Raw genomic sequence first — 14,140 nt, 5'->3', positions numbered from 1 at the left:
ATTCATATAGAGCAAAAAAAAGAGCCTGAACAGCCAAGGCAATTCTAAGCAAAAAGAACAAAACTGGAGCCATCACACTACCCACTTCAAACTACTACAGGGCTACCGTAACCAAAACAGCATGGTACTGGCAGAAGAACAGACACATAGACTAACAGAATGGAATACAGAACCCAGAAATATGACCATACAACTACAACTATCTGATTTTCAATAAACTTGACCCAAAAAAAAAAAGCAACGGGGGAAGGATTCCCCATTCAATAAACGCTGCTGGGATAACAGGCTAGCCATATGCAGAAAATTGAAACTGGACCCCTTCCTTACAACACATACAAAAATTAACTCAAGATGGATTAAAGACTTAAATGTAAAACCTAAAACTATAAGAACACTGGAAGACAACCTAGGCAGTACCATTCAGGACATAGGTATGAGCAAAGATTTCATGATGAAGGTGCCAAAAGCAATTGCAACAAAAGCAAAAATTGACAAATGGGATCTAATTAAACCACCGAGCTTCTGCACAGCAAAAGAAACTATCAACAGAGTAAACAGACAGCCTACAGAATGGGAGAACATTTTTGCAAACTATGCATCTGACAAAGGTCTAATATCCAGCATCTATAAGGAACTTAAACAAATTTACAAGAAAAAAATAACCTCATTAAAAAGTGGGCAAAGGACGTGAACAAACCCTTCTCAAAAAGACATACATGCAGCCAACAAGCATATTTTAAAAAGCTCAACATCACTGATCATTAGAGAAATGCAAATCAAAATCACAATGAGATACCACCTCGCACCAGTTAGAATTGCTATTACTAAAAAGTCAAAAGATAACAGATACTGGTGAGGTTGTGGAGAATAAGGAACTAAGGACAGAAATACCATTTGACCCAGCAATCCCATTACTGAGTATATACTCAAAGGTATATTAAATTGTTCTATTGTCTATTATATATTATAAAGACACATGCACACATATGTTCACTGCAGCACTATTCACAATAGCAAAGATATGAAATCAACCTAAATGCCCATCAATAATAGACTGGATAAAGAAAATGTGGTACATATACACCATGGAATACTATGCAGCCATAAAAAAGAATGAGATCATATCCTTGGCAGGGACATGGATGGAACTGGTGGCTATTATCTTTAGCAAACTAACGCAGGAACAGAAAACTAGTAATACCACATGTTCTCACTTATAATTGGGAGCTAAATGATGAGAATACATAGACACATACAGGAGAATAACACACACTGGGACCTATTGGAGGGTAGGGGGTAGGAGGAGGGAGAGGATCAGGAAAAATAACTAATGGATACTAGGCTTAATACCTGGGTGATGAAATAACCTGTACAACCAACCCCCATGACACAAGTTTACCTATGTAACAAACCTGCACATCTTGCACATGTACCCCTGAACTTAAAAGTTTTTTTTTAAATTTTTTTTTTATTAAATAGTAATTGAACACAGCACCCTTTAAGTTACTTATGATTTCTTATATAAGCCTCTATGTAGTAAATTCCTTCTAAAATTTTAAGTTGCAAAATTTTATAACTTCAAGTGAAGGTAATGAATCTATTATTTTTTCTTAACAAGAACCATACAACCTACTCACACCCCTCATTATCTTGATTTCTAAGATTGGCACTAAACTTAATGATCAACTGTAATAGCTAGTTCAATTCTGGTGCCTGAAATCTGTGTCCCAATTTGCTTTACATTTTAATGAATTTTTACTTTGGAATAATTTTAAATTTATAGAAAAATTATAAAATAATTTGTACAGATAGTTCCTGTAAACCCTTCACTCAGTTTCTCTTAATATTAACATCTTACTTAACCTTGGTACATTTGTAAAAACTAAGAAATTAACACTGGTGCATTTCTAATAACTGAACCACAGACTTTGGATATCACTAGTTTTTCCGCTAATGTCCTTTTTCTGTTCCAGGAGACCTAACTGCATTTAGCCCAGTTTATTTTAATTGAAATACAGCATCCTGGTTGAAAATCATTCCTAAGAAATTTAATGACTAGAAACTGGAAAAACATTTATTTAAGATTCACAAAAGATTTTCTCTCTCAAACAAAAAAGAATTATCTACATTTTAATTTTTAAGCTATCATTTAATTTAAATATAGTTTGCTCAATGATAAGGAAATTAGATTTTTCTACTTGAAAATTTAGAGAACTTATTAGATGTGGTTCATCAGGAAGGTTTAAGAAGCACATATCTACCATGGAATAACTTTCTAAAAGAGAAAGATCCCTCTTAAGAGTTGTGGCTGTCCTGTACCCCAATCCCAGTGATAGCCATAGAGATTCCTGTTGGCTCATAGCCAAAATTTAAATACTATCTTGGCCATGCACACCCCAAAAAAAAAAAAAAAAACCAGAACAATAAAGTCCTTAGAAACAGAGCCTTTAGATACTTCTTTTGGAAAGAGCGCTAGAATAGAGCTTCTAAGTCTTCTAATTGCTGTTGCTGACGTAGTCTGCTGTAAAATTACAATAGTGAATAGGCAAGGACCGGAAGATTCCAAATTGTCAAACAATTTGGAGAGGTACTATAAATTATCTCTCTTAAAAAAACATGGCTGTCAGAGCCTGGGATCCTGAATCAGAAGACATCTCTGACTGGATAACGCTGATTATAAAAATTGCTGAAAAGTTATAAATAAAATGTTAAATAATACAGTACACTTAATTCTCCAGGTGTTGATTCCATTCTCAAGTAAAAATCTACATAAATCAAGTAACAGCACACAACTCTCCTGGGGGTAAAAATCTCTAGAAACATTGTTCACTCACATGTGCTTATGTCCTTTTACTCTATAGTCTCAATGACATTATTTCTTAATTTGTTATTTCTTTTCTCCAATCCACATCAGTAGCCCTTTCTTATGAATAATTCAGCATCTGTCTGAGCTTGGTTTGCAATATTATCTTACATGATGTTATTTAGGAAGAGGGAGAACAACGCAAAGTATTTTTGAAAGGCTAGTAATGCTTAAATACAGGGAAATAATTTTTCTTTCGATCTTTCATGTTTGCAAAGTGGTTCTGCCACATCCATTGCCTCTGAACTTTCACTGAACTTTTGCTTCCAGAAAGTCTGATTTCATAGACTCCAGCCTGTTGTAAAATTTGATATAACTGAAATTTGATAAGAGGGTCCATTGCAATCACATGCACCTACAAAGCTATCTACCACACCTGTAATTCCTGGTGAGCTTGCGTCTATTTGTATGTTCAAACAGGCTTCAAAGGAAGCAAGTCAGATCATCTGTACACACAATGGGGGCAAGGAGAACCATGTTTGTTTTTATTTTTTTCAAACACAATTTTGAGATAACATTGTTAAAATTTCCAGGGCAATTTAGGACTCACAGCCAGGTGTTCTCATTTGAGATCTGCAGTTGAAACCTTGCTGGCTTCCCACGATACATCCAACAGTATTCCCTTGGAGCTGTTGGGAAGCTCGCCACTATTGTAATGGACATCTAATCTTCCAGTTTCTAAACAGAGTTAAGGAAGACAAACTTTGAAAACAGAATTAAGTCCACGTTGGAGGACTTACACTTTCAACTCTCTTGACTGCCAATGACTAAGAGTATAACTTTTCTAAATTATGAAAACCTACAGGAATCCAGGTCAAATGTTGACTTAGGGCTCTTCTCACATTTTGTTTCCTCGGCTTGGAATGCTGTTCCCTCCCCAGACACTCCACTCTTAACTTACAATGTAATTTTAATTCACCCTTAGGGTCTCAGCTTCGCTGACACCTCAGAAGAGGCTGGGCACCCCAGTATATGCTTTTCCAGTGCATTCCATCTCGACTTCATAGCACTATCCTTTTTTTTTCCTCTAGTGGTTGATTGATGTCTGCTTCCCCCAATAAACATAAGAAAGCTATAGGAGAGCAGAACTGTATTTTTCTTACACTGGCTAGCTAGGCTTAAGGTGGCGGTCCAATAAAGATGTAAATGGATAAATCAATGCATGAGTGAGTGAAAATAGTAATAGCTAGCTAACATTTACATGTTTGCTTACTACATGCCAGGCTCTGTGTGGAGTGTTTTACCTGTGAGAATGAATGAATGACCATCAAAAATGAACAATAAGAACATTAGAAGTATCTGAATGAATAGTGGATGTAATCTTACACAAGTTATGCATGAAGCCTTTTTGTTTACATAAAATTTAGGGGAACGTTTCAAGTTCAGTGTTTCATGATTTACCTAACCTCAATTGCAGACGAGGGAGAAACTCAAGTTTTATAGGTAAACTGCCAAGAGCAAAGCTTGGAAAAGGTCAACAGGTAAAATAGTAGTAATGTGCTCCTATCTAAAGCTGAAACAATAACCAGAGGAAAGAGAAGATGGGGAGCTAGGAAGCCCAAGGTAAATGTACATTTTTATTCAGATTCTTGAAGAGGTGTATGACCCAAAAAGGGCTAAAAACGAATGCTATCTATACTATTTTGTAAACTGCATTTTTTAGTCAGTACATATTGTCATCTTATCATGTTATTGAATATTTCTCTATAACATCTTTTCAAGTAGCTAGAATTTTATTGTATGCATGTGCCATTATTTATTTAACTATTCTCCTAAAGTTGAACATTTAGTTTACTTCCCATTTTTGCCAGTATCAACTTGTAACTAAATCTTTGCATACATCCTTAATTATTTGCTTTAATATAGTAAAGGGGTTAAATTATAGGGCCCAGGCTGGGTGTGGTGGCTCATGCCTGTAATCCCAACACTTTCAGAGGCTGAGGCGGGTGGATCACGATATCAGGAATTTGAGACCAGCCTGGCCAACATGGTGAAACCCTGCCTCTACTAAAAACACAAAAATTAGCTGGGTGTGGTGGCGGGCACCTGTAATCCCAGCTACTCAGGAGGCTAAGGCAGGAGAATTGCTTGAACTCAGGAGGCGGAGGTTGAAGTGAGCCGAGATGATGCCATTGCACTCAAGCCTGGGTGACAGAGCAAGACTCCATCTCGAGAAAAAAAAAAATTATAGGGCCCAATATTTGCACTTGTATGTGGGAAAAACATGGCTTCACATAGGATATTTCATCCAGGTTTGAAATCATAACCTTCCTTTAAATCAAAGAGCACAAAGCTAACAACTTCAAAAAATTAACATTTAACAGCATTTGTATTTATTTACATTGAGTTGCTTTACCATATCATCAGCTTGCTTCAGTCAAAGCAGCAAAATGTTAGTAATGCTAAATTGAAAGAAATTCTGAAGGTGCCATGTGGAAATGGCAGCACCTTTGTCCTAAGAAGCATTTTTGACTCAAAATTTAAGATACTTGTAGTGGTATTTTTTTCTGATTCTGGGGAGTTTTAAAATATATTCAATTGAGTGATAATCTTAGAAAACAATCATGGACCTCTTCACTATGTTTCCAAGAAAGATCTCAAGTTTTTGAGATTCGCACAAATCTTAAAAGGTCATATCTGAGTACTTTTGTCTCTTATCTCCTAAAAGGCAAACCAGGCCATTTGTTGTCTTCCCTGGTAACAAGAGGAAAGAGCTTCTAAAATTAGTGTGAAGCCAGACCTACTGTGAATTAATAATGAATAGAATCACTGATTCCATAAATAACAGGATTCAGGGTCAAGAAGGTCAGCTTGGCTGCACTCCTAGAGGAGTAAAAGCGCCTTGAAAGTTAACGCTAGAAATAAAAGGTAGGGAGCCACGACGTTTCTAAAGGAAACCTAAAGAAAATCTTGCTGTGTAGGATGACTTTCAGTAGTGGCCATTCTTAAAGCCAACTGCATCTCAGATAACCACAGTCAAGAAACTAAAGCTAATGAACCTCATCCAACAACTTGGTTTAGGATTATTGTTTGTGATAGCGTACTTTCTGTAATGTTAGTCATCACCATGAAAAGCTGTTTTTAAAAAGTGATCCCAGGCCGGGCAGTGTGGCTCCCGCCTGTAATCCTAGCACTTTGGGAGGCCGAGGCAGGCAGACCACCAGGTCAGAAGATCGAGACCATCCTGGCTAACACAGTGAAACCCTGTCTCTACTAAAAATACAAAAAATTAGCAGGGTGTGGTGGCATGTGCCTGTAGTCCCAGCTACTTGGTAGGCTGAGGCAGGAGAATTACTTGAACCCAAGACGCAGAGGTTTCAGTGAGCCGAGATGGTGCCACTGCACTCCAGCCTGGGTGACAGAACGAAAACCCATCTCAAAAAAAAAAAAAAAAAAAAAAGTGATCCCACTCTTAGAAAATATGAATAGATCCCTGGCCTATATAACCCTCCCAACTGGCTTTGATCTTTCAAACCTACATGTTGTCAGGTGAATTTTTTTTTTTTTTTTTTGAGACAGAGTCTTGCTCTGTCACCCAGGCTGGAGCACAGTGCCACAATCTTGGCTCACTGCAACCTCCACCTCTCGGGTTCAAGTGATTCTCCTGCCTCAGCCTCCTGAGTAGCTGGGATTACAGGTGCCCACCACCATGCCTAGCTAACTTTTGTATTTTTAGTGGAGATGGGGTCTCACCATGTTGGCCAGGTTGGTCCAGAACTCCTGACCTCCGGTGATCCACCTGCCTTGGCCTCCCAAAGTGCTGGGATTACAGGCCTGAGCCACCACTCTTTTTTTTTTTTTTTTTAGACAGGGTCTTGGTCTGTCACCCAGGCTGGAGTGCAGTGGCGCAATCTCGGCTCACTGCAATCTCCGCCTCCCGGGTTCAAGCGATTCTCCTGCCTCAGCCTCCTGAGTAGCTGGGATTACAAGCGTGCCACCACGCCCGGCTAACTTGTATTTTTAGTTGAGACAGGGTCTCACCATGTTGGCCAGGCTGGTCTCAAACTCCTGACCTCAGGTGATCCACCCGCCTTGGCCTCCCAAAGTGCTGGGATTACAGGCCTGAGCCACTGGCCTGGCCATCAGGTGAATTAATTTAAGAGAGAAGACAAAACCCTTAAGGCTGCATTTGGATCCCCTATAGAGTTCTGATAGTCAAGGAATCTTGAAAGAAGCCCAACAGCCAAGAACTTGTCTCAAACTGTATTCCGTTTTCTTATTTCTGATGAAACTTGGTTTCCAGAGATGAATAATAATCTCATTTTTTTGTACATTCAGGTGTTCAATTGCTGTTGTTCTTCTAAAATGGTAGTTTTCTTCCCTTTAATCTGCCATTTCATGTCACTTTGTGATATCAAACAAGGATATCACATTTTGAACAACACTTAGCACACACCAAATACTTTATGAAATGGGCATGACTCAAACTTGACAAAGTGAAGCAAAAAGACCCATGCTGCCCTTTTCCTAGAAAGCTGATGAATCCTTCACCAATTCTTTTCAGTAGTTTCGCTCCTGGCCCACAGGGCTGCTCATTCTTCTCAGCACACACTATTTACGTGTCTTTCACTATGGTACAGATTCTTCGAAGACCTTCCCTTTGTATCTCTGAGATAGCTAAGTATTTGAAATATCCACTCCACTTAATGCAACCCAAATAGTAGAGATTAAACATCCCAGGCTTCCAGGCAAACGGAGGCTCTTTCCTCTGGTAGGTCACAGACACACACACACACACGTACAAATAGAAGCAAATGTACACACACGTAAAAATACTCATTGAATCCATCGACTCCAGAACTGCTCACAACAGAATCCCGGGAAGCCGCCTTGTTACTAAAAGATCCCAAAATAAAAATGAAAGTAAATGGATTCAATGGAATAAGGTAAAATTTCACCTTTGAAGAGCTGGCTGTAGACAGGATAAACTTAATACTGAATTTGGTCACAGCACGCAGTTTTTTCATCGGTTGGCACAGAGAACCAAGGAAGAGCAGACCTGGGAATCACAGGAATGCTCTGTCTCAGGCTCATGGATGCACAGGCTGAGAGCCCCAAACACAGGAACTTTCTATTGCCACTATCACGGTCCCACTGTGGGAAGACCCACTGTTAATTCAGGTTACATGTTTGAAATCAAAATTTAAAAGTATGCTCCTCTAAGCTAATAGTATAGAACTGTACATGACTTTGGCCTACTCTAACCCAGTGAAACATTACCAGCTTAGTAGAGCAGAAAGAGGTCATTTTCAAAACTGGTTGAATTATAACAGGATTTCCTGAAGGCCAAGAGGAAACCATGCTGTTTCACTGCAAGCAAAGCAGAGTGGGCCAGGATAATAAAGTACTCAGGAGTGAATCCTGGCACACAGAGAAATTAAAGAAACATGTGGCCGGGAGCTGTGGTTCACGCCTGTAATCCCAGCACTTTGGGAGGCCGAGGTGGGCGGATCACCTGAGGTCGGGAGTTCGAGACCAGCCTGACAAACATGGAGAAACCCTGTCTCTACTAAAAATACAAAACTAGCCAGGCGTGGTGTTGCATGCCTGTAATCCCAGCTACTTGGGAGGCTGAGGCAGGAGAATCACTTGAACCTGGGAGGGGGAGGTTGCAGTGAGCTGAGATCGTGCCATTGCACTCCAGCTTGGGCAACAAGAGCAAAACTCTGTCTCAAAAAAAAAAAAAGAAACATGTTGGTGGGGATAAGAGTATTCTTAGGGGTTGGGTGGAGTCATACAGAGGTGCAAAAATAAAGGAAATATATAGAATAGTGCATCCACAGGTCAGGAACACCATGCCTCCACTTGCCCCAGGGTTCTGCACAATGCACACACTCAATAAATGTTAATTGACTGAATTAATAGGCTTCATAGTTCCAACATGCAGTCCAGTGCCTAATTAGCTAGTCCAGGCAAGCCCTCTTAATATTATATTTGGAGAATGAGAGACATGAACTGGTTGAGTGACCTCCTCAGGTCACCCTCTTTGTTAGAGGCATAATCAAGACATGAGTCCAGAGGCACAAGCAACCACCAGCCACCAACGAACTGGCCCACCACTGACGAGGTCAGGAGCTGAGGAGGCAGGAACGCTAAGACAAATGGAATCTGAAGTCTACATTCAGAGAATTTTCAGTTCCCTCAAATCACAAATGAGAACATTTAAAATGAACTCATCAAACTCTCCTATGGGCTGGCTCGAGAAATAGGAGCCTCCAAGTTCCAGTGAGAAGTTGTATAGGAAGAACTCTAAGACGGCACAAGGAAGACTCTTCTCACCGCTTTGGTGAAGTTTCATAGAGAGGGCATGAGCTCCGGAAGCAGGCAGTCCCGGCTTTGAGTCTAGCTCTATTACTCACCAGTCATGACCTGAAGCAACTTAACCTCTTCAAGACTCAGTTTCTTCGACTCTAAAATGAAAATGATAATGATTGTCTCACAGAGTTGATGTGCAAAGTAAAGATGTGATATAAGCCCCTAACATGATGAGTGGTCCAAAATGGGCACTCAGGTACAAACCCACAAACAAAATGCTAGTTATGACAATGATTCCACTAGGAACAGCAGAGCATCAGCCAGAGGTCGTGTAAAGTTTCCACTGACTTGATGAAAGGAAATCTAAAGTAATGAATAAACACATGAACAGGTCACTCAAACTGCAGATTACAAGGATAGTTTTTTTCAGTGTGAGAAAAATGCTGTTTGGTAGCTCACAAGCAGATTTCACGCTGGAGCAGTGCTCTCGACACAGAGCAGGCTGGGCTTTTTAAATTGTCTGCTCTCTTTCTCTCTCTCTCTCTCTCTCTCAGTTTCTGATACATGATGTTCAGCAAATACACCACATACTGGAGAATGATATATCATATACCCTGCAGACTGCATTTTACGACAGACTCCCAAGATTGAGGGCAGATGTACTATGCACTTGAATATGCCCAAAGTTTTAAGAGTTAAGTTACTTAAAGCTACATCCTTTGGCATCATTTGCAACAGAGCTGGTTACCAAAAATGCATTTGGGGCTTCTCATTTTCCAACTAAAAACTACATTAAACCAGCACAGTGCATTGGAGTTTTATATGAGATTACAATAGCTGACAATGTCCATATCTCTATATCAAAGAGAAACCATCCCTTTTTCACAAGGAACTGATTTCAGAGGGAGTTGTACTTCTGAATGAGAGACACTCCAGCGATCTGGACCTAGAATCTCTGAGACTGTAGATGTTGAATAATATTAGTGTTATAAGAACCTCAGTTATTGTTGCTGTTATTGTTGTTGTTGTTATTATTATTATTATTATTGAGATGGAGTCTCACTCTGTCACCCAGGCTGGAGTGCAGTGGTACAACCTCAGCTCACTTCCACCTCCACCTCCCAGGGTCAAGCAATTCTCTTGCCTCAGCCTCCCAAGGAGCTGGGATTACAGGCGCACGCCAAGATGTCCAGCTAATTTTTGTGTGCTTTTGTAAAGATGGGGTTTTGCCATGTTGGCCAGGCTGGACTTGAACTCCTGGCCTCAAGCAGTCTGCCCACCTTGGCCTCCCAAAGGGCTGGGATTCCAGGTGTGAGCCACCTTGCCTGGTCTGACCTACACTTTTCTAAGTCCATTTCTCACTTTTCAGGTCACATCTGAGGTGTGTGTTAGTAGCATCTGACACAGTGATGACTCCCTTTCCTCTGAAACAGTTTCTTTAATTGGCTTCCAGCACAAACCCTTTCTTCATTTTCCTCCTTTCCACTGGGCATTCCTTCTTAGAATCCTTCCCTGGCCCGGCCTTTTCTCTCCGACCTCATAATCTTGGAGGGCCCCAGAGCTCAGCCCTCAGACCCCTTCTCTTCCTTATTCACCCTCTTGGTGATCTCACCTGGTTTCATAGCATTAAATATCACCAGAAGCTGCCAAATGTGCACCTCCAGCTCAGACTTCTATCCTGAACTCCAGACTTCTTCTTTGTTTTTTGTTTGTTTGGTTGTTTGTTTTTTGAGATGGAGTCTCACACTGTCGCCCGGGCTGGAGTGCAGTGCCACAATCTCAGCTTACCGCAACCTCCGCCTCCTAGGTTCAAGTGATTCTCTTGCCTCAGCCTCCCAAATAGCTGGAATTACAGGCGACTGCCACCACGCCCAGCTAATTTTTGTATTTTTAGTAGAGACGGGGTTTCGCCATGTTGGCCAGGCTGATCTCGAACTCCTGGCCTCAAGTGTTCCGCCCGCCTCGGCCTCCCAAAATGCTGGGGTTACAAGCGTGAGCCACCACGCCCGTCCGAACTCCAGACCTTTATCGAGCTGCCTGCTTCATGTATCAAAGTTAACAAGTCCAAACTTGGACTTTTGTTCTTCCCTTTGAAGCCAGCTCCACTCCCAGTCTGCACTCCTTCAGTCGATGGTGACTCTATTCAAAACCTTTCGAGTCTTTCTGGACTCCTCCTACTTTTTTTTCTTTTCTCACATCCAAATCTTGTTGGCTTCCTCTTCAAAATATATCCTGCATCCAACCACTTCTCACTACCTCTACTGCTGCCACTGTGTTCCAATCCATTGTCATCTCTCTTGGATTATCACATTCACTTCCTCATGACAGTCTCACTGTCGCCCAGGCTAGAGTGCAGTGGAGCAATATCGGCTCACTGCAACCTCAGTGATCTTCTGATAGCCTTGTAGTATAAAGCAATTCTCTCTCTTGACCCATCATAGCTGTCCAGGTACCATTTAAAGAATAACAACAACAAAAGGTGACCATTTAGACAATTTAAGAATTACTTCCAAAAAGCAAACACATGGAGAAAAAAGCAAAACAAAATATAGGCTAGTGAGCACAATTAATTCCTACAGCCAGTTACAAATCCTTGCAACTTTCTCATTCCTTTAGGTTCATAGAAGTCAGAAGACTTCAGGTTAAGGAAAGCCAGGAATATAAAAGCCAAGGTCGGCTTTTAATTTACCTTCAACATGATCAAAACTAAACTTTTGCCCGGGAGTTTTCTCAGTAACAAAGGTGAGCAATTCCACCTTCAAAGGCATTTTTGGGTCTACTCAACAGCTTTGATTGCACTATTCCCTGTTTTCCTCAGAATTAGGTTTCACATTTGTAAATGTTAATAAACTAGTCCTGCTTTCCCAGGTTTCATGCCCAATCCTGAATGTCCTTAGGGGGCACTGTGAAGTTTATAAAGGCTCTGCTTCTTTTGCCTTCCTTTAAAGGATGGTGTTCCACTAAGATTCACCTTTCCATCTTCCACTCTCTTATCTTAATGTACATACTTTCCCTGGGTGATCTTTTCCACTTCTTCCCATATGCTCATGACTCTCAACCCTCTACCTATCTCTAGCTTGGGTCTCTCTCTTGAGCTTCAGATCCATATATCCCTGGATGTCCCATTCTCAAACACATTGTGCACATACAGAGTTCTTTTTCTCTGCCAAATGTACACCTCTTCCTCCTTTTCATTTTCCTTACTGGTGCCAAGATCCATCTAATCACTCATACCAGAAACCAGAGCATGGTGCTATAAGATCACAGAGGAGAAACCAAGGATAGTAGCAATTTGCTGCAGGGTAGGAATGCAGGGAGGCATTCCAAGTGACATAATGTAACTATAGAGATGCCAAAATAAGAAAAAGCACGGTATGTGTACTGTTAGGATAGAACAGGATAGGCCGAAGTAACGAATAAAACCCCATAATCTCAGTGGCTTTTTTCTCATTAAAAAAAAAAAAAAAAAAATCTTATGCCAATTGGTCAGCGTTCCTGCAACAGAAATTCAGGACCCAGCCTGCTTCCATTTTACAACCCACTGAGTTAGAGTTTTGCACATCCTAGCATATGGACAAAAAAGAATAAGCATGAAGAACTCAGACTCCCTCTTAGTTTTCCTGAACCAGAACGCCATATCCTGCCACTTACTTTTTTGTTGTCAAAAATTTGGTCAGGGTCCCAACCTAGCTGCAAAAAGAAACTGGGAGATGTCTTCTCATCTGCCTAGGAAGGTGAAATGAGGTAGTGAACACGTAGCATTTTCCCCACTACAACATGGTTAGGAAACTGTAAGAAGACTGGCATACCTGAAAACCAATGGGAATTATGGGTTGGGTTGGGGGTGTAATATGTATTGTGGAGAGAGGGTAGGTAGACCGTGCTAGGAAACACAAGAACGTAGGTACCATGGCCAATGTAACTAGAAGGACCGGGTGGAGTCAAGAGCCTGAGTGTCATGCTGAGAATAGCATGCCAGTTCAATGGGAGTTTAAAGATGGGAAGAGAGCAAAGACAGGGAGAGTGGTCAGTGGAGAATCCTAGAGCTCAAACTTCTCAACCTGAGAGCCCCAAGTAAAGGACCAGCTCCTGCTCCAGGACCAGACTGAGGTTCCAATTGCTTTAAGAATCCATGGAGTGCAGACAAGGATCTGAGACTCTGACCTAAAAACAAACTGAAAAGTTCTGTGTTCATTACCTCTGGACATTGTGTGATCCTTCCTCTAATGGCTTGGTTCCCACTACCTCCCCACTGGCTCTCCCCTCTCAGCTGCATCCCATCTCCCTCTGCAGGCTCACCTCCCTTTTCTCTCCGGGTTCAGCCTTTCATCTTGATTTTGGTGGGTGCGGGTTCTTGGCCCCTTCTCATGGGGCGCTGCCTCCAGTAGTACGTGCCCCAGCTGATTTGCATTCTGGTTTACACTCAGCCATCTTCAACAAGGCCTATCCAATCAAAATAATAACATTAATAACTAGCATATACTAAATGGTTACTATATGCCAGGCGCTATTCAAACTTGTTTTATAAAGTCATGTGATGTATAACAATATTTCAGTCAATATACTATTGTGGTCCCATAAGAGTATAATACTGCATTTTTACTATGTACTTTTTCTATGTTTACATATGTTTAGATATATAAATACTTACCAGTGTGCTACATTTGCCTTCACTATTCAGTACCGTAACAAGGTGCACTAAGTTTGTAGCCTAGCAGGAATAGGCTATGCCATATATCCTAGGTGTGTAGAAGGCTACACCATCTGAGTCTGTGTAAGTACATACTATGACGTTCACACAACCGCATGATCGCCCAATGACACATTTCTCAGATCTCGTTAAGTAATGCATGACTGTCACATGACTGTATATAATTATTTATTCTCAGAAAAAACCCGTGAGGTAGGTGGTATTGTTATCGCTATTATGCAGATAAAGAAATAGATGCAAAAAAGGCTAACTCACCACATTCATGGCGCTTATAAGTGGTCAAGCTAGAATCTGAATCCAGGATGTCTGGC

The 14,140-nt window shown here is 40.9% G+C and overlaps 1 long non-coding RNA gene across 1 annotated transcript in view; it reads right to left on the bottom strand.

Annotated features, from left to right (window-relative positions):
* The window catches only part of LOC105543527, a 23,759-nt gene extending 10,197 nt beyond the window's left edge, over window positions 1-13,562 (bottom strand). Inside the window, exon 1 of the long non-coding RNA XR_001006632.1 lies at window positions 13,418-13,562. This is a non-coding gene — a long non-coding RNA (uncharacterized LOC105543527). The remainder of the gene's footprint in view (window positions 1-13,417) is intronic.
* Between the last annotated feature and the right edge of the window lie 578 nt (window positions 13,563-14,140).

Source organism: Mandrillus leucophaeus, unplaced genomic scaffold (genome assembly GCF_000951045.1).
Source record: "Mandrillus leucophaeus isolate KB7577 unplaced genomic scaffold, Mleu.le_1.0 Scaffold285, whole genome shotgun sequence".
NCBI classification, from domain to species: Eukaryota; Metazoa; Chordata; class Mammalia; order Primates; family Cercopithecidae; genus Mandrillus; species Mandrillus leucophaeus.
The sequence above is the reverse complement of the archived record's forward strand: the minus strand, read 5'-3'. Positions and strand labels throughout refer to the sequence as shown.